A 3,402-nucleotide genomic window follows, 5' to 3' on the forward strand; every position below is an offset into this window, starting at 1 on the left:
GAACACCCTACGCTTAAGACATAATGGTAAGTCACTCTTGAAGATACTATTCAGACGTCCGAAAGCACTCCATTCCAGCTTTGTTCTTTGAGCAATTTCATCGTGCATGCTTCCGTCTATGGACACCTGCTGTCCGAGATAGACGTAGCTGCTGACTTGCTCGAGTTGGGTGCCATAAATACAGATAATCGCAGGGTCCGAAAAACAGTTCCTCATCACTTTTGTCTTTGAGACATTTATCTTTAGACCGACCGTTTGACTGACAGTCCCTAGAACAACAAGGTATCATCTGGCATTTATACTAAACTGAGATATCGAGCTCCAAAGTTTTGAATATGAATAAAATCTTAACTATATGCAATGAAAATTGGTAGATATTAAAAATAATATTATTATTGCATTATGTTTGTATTTTCAAAGCATTGGATACTAAATATATCTGATATTATCTAATCCAGACATTAAAATTTTGTGATGGAACCTAATTGCACTGAAAATCGAAAAAAATCAGAGCAACAAAGTTCTATCTGATTATTAAACCTTGATGTTGTGAAAATATTTTGCTACAGGGCTTAATTATTGTGTTTAAAATTGAATAAAAATACCCTTTTCGATTAATTCTTTATTAGAACGACATTAAATTAAACATAGTTTATGAAAAATGACAGGACGTTGTATAAAAAAATGTTTCATAATACTGAGATTTAGAACAATATTAATAGTTTATAAAATGACATGAAAGTATCTTCACCTTCAAGGTTTTTGTTGTTAGAATCCATATGATCCATGATGAACGCTCCAGTGTACTCACATAACTTCACAGCTCTGAAAAAAAAGTTTTTATGATAATAGACTGGCATACAAAAAATAGTTTCACAAAACTATTATTACGAAACCTCTCAAATTACTCAATTTTTAAATGAAACTTAATAAAGATATCATTGTATTGTCACTGCAGTGATTCATGAAGTAATAATTAAATAGTTTATGAAAAGAGCTATTGCAACTATTATTATTTAGTCAATATCATCGCCAACATCTATGTTTTCTTCGCAAACAACATACTCTGCAACTTTTCCAAGTACTTCCACCTACCTGAATAACAAAAAGGAAAATATATATGAAATTATGACATATTCTAGAAACAATTTATTCAGATGTAATGTCAAATTTACAAAATATGAAAGAACAGCAAATAAATTAAGTAAGTACTCATTTGAAAAGAAACATAAGTACCCAAAATCTTCATCAATTGTAATATCATCAGACAGTACCTATAACTTGAAGATCGTTTATATTATCCAATAAATTGAGATTGTTGCTGAAAATAAAATAAATAGATAATAGAATTACTTATATTAAATTTGAAACAAAATAGAATAATTAATTGCAATACCTGAATAACAAAAATAATACATAACCTCAAACTTACCTTGTATTTAAAGCAACGATATTGTAGGTTGGTGAGGTATATTCGTAGTAATATCATCCTCTTAAATGTTCACAATACCCCTTTCACTTAAATTATTGCTCATCTTTATGTTATTTTTATTAAATTGTTGAAAAACGAAGCGCGAATATTTGAGAAAAACGTACTAGTTTGACAGCTGAACGGAAATGAAACCATATTGCTCCAAAAAAAATTTTTTTATAGCAAATGGTCCATAGTTGCTTTCAAATTTTAAATCGAACCATATTGTTCCAAAACAAATTACCAGTGCATCTGATATAGAACTTAAATGCCCTGCTATGTCATAAACCATAAAGATTTTTTTAAATCTTGTAACACAGTTTTAAAGAGAAAATTATTATAAGAATTTTGGTACCAAAAAGTCAAAATTGACCAAAATGCCAGATGATACCTTATTGTTCTAGGGTGACGTGATATCCGCGAGTTCTTCCATTCTACCTTGGAGGTCTTTCGGGTCTTGTGAGAGTACCTACGCGTTGTAATCTGTTGAAAATGTATAGGTTTTTTGTTTCTCAGAAAAAAAAATAACGAACAATTTGAGAAACTCCGAGCACCTTTTTTATTTAGGTACCTTTCCAACCAAAAATGCTTACCAAAGAATTCAAGAAATTTTATTTTAAGCCAAAGTCAAGGGATTTTCCCCGTTTTTCGAGCAATTTTTTTCCCAAGTTCTCCAAATCTTCTTATATTGCGAAATTATTGTACTTTGCACCAATTTATCGAACGGAAATATTGAAATTTTAGTACTTTTTACATATTTTTTTCCGATATTCAAAATTATAGTATTTTGGGCGTACTATACGTGTTTTATATCGTACATGGTACGTGGAGAAAAATTATAGTATAAATACCAAAAATATAGTACGCATTGAATTTCCAATACTCTTCTGCATTTTCAAAAAATTACGCGTAAAGTAATTAACGTCTCGTTTTTTTAGACAAATTTATTATTGAAATGTAAGGTGTTTAACGGCTCGTTACTTTTTTATACAAAAATTCAAATGTAAGGTAGGTAAATAACGTTTCGTTTTTTTTAGACAACATTCAAAGGTAAAATCATTAACGTCTCGTTTTTTAGAGAAAAATTCGCGCAGAGAGTACCTTCCGGTTATTACTAAACGTTTTTTTTATCGTTTTTTTTAGAAGGAAATTCAAAAATTGTTTGTTCTTGTTTTATTGTTGTTTATTTATTGCAAACTATTTTTCAGAATTTTCTAAATTATAGTATTTTGGGCGTACTATACCTGTTTACATCGTACATATAGTACGCAGGTGAAAATTATAGTACAAATACTATAATTATAGTACGGCTGGCAACACTGACAAGTTAAACTTTGGGTGGGAATTAATCGCACATTGCAATAATCAAAATTCACAAAAAAAAATAACTTTAACATATGGAAAGTAGTTTTCACATATATTAAATGATTTCACAAATAAATAGATGAAATCACATAAAATAGTTTGTTTCACAAAACAAGAATCATGAATCACTCATTGTAAATATAAATTCACTCAATTTTGACAACTGCACACATTTGTAAAATTGTTTTCACCGATAAATAATATATCGCACAAAGAAAAGGTAGAAATTCACAAATGTCAAACTAATAATTGTAGCAGCAATACAATTTATTAGAAGGCAATCGCAAAAATGATGCTTAGGTGTCAATAAAATAATGTTTAACACAGTTATATAAATAGGTATATATTCGTGCTGCTATCGTTCATATATTATTTGATGTAAATCTACAACCAAATATCACCACCTCGGTATATCTTTTCCGGTTCATCGATATAAATTTTGGTAAATGTGGCGCAGATGCCGTCATGAGATTGTATATCTATCTTTTTTGAACCTAACCTAACCTAACCTAATCTGACCTGACCTGACCTAACCTAACCTAACCTAATCTACCACAACCTAATAT

The 3,402-nt window shown here is 29.7% G+C and overlaps 1 long non-coding RNA gene across 1 annotated transcript; it reads right to left on the reverse strand.

Annotated features, from left to right (window-relative positions):
* Positions 1-670: 670 nt before the first annotated feature.
* LOC147065294 (uncharacterized) lies at positions 671-2,841 on the reverse strand. The gene is made up of 3 exons (XR_015071829.1): positions 1,433-2,841; positions 1,237-1,321; positions 671-1,095 (listed from the first exon to the last, which is right to left on the reverse strand). It is a non-coding gene; the product is annotated as an uncharacterized LOC147065294 (long non-coding RNA).
* Between the last annotated feature and the right edge of the window lie 561 nt (positions 2,842-3,402).

The sequence above is a fragment of the Rhyacophila brunnea genome, unplaced genomic scaffold (genome assembly GCF_057557595.1).
Source record: "Rhyacophila brunnea isolate RB1 unplaced genomic scaffold, BYU_Rbru_1.0 scaffold_6, whole genome shotgun sequence".
Taxonomy (NCBI): Eukaryota; Metazoa; Arthropoda; class Insecta; order Trichoptera; family Rhyacophilidae; genus Rhyacophila; species Rhyacophila brunnea.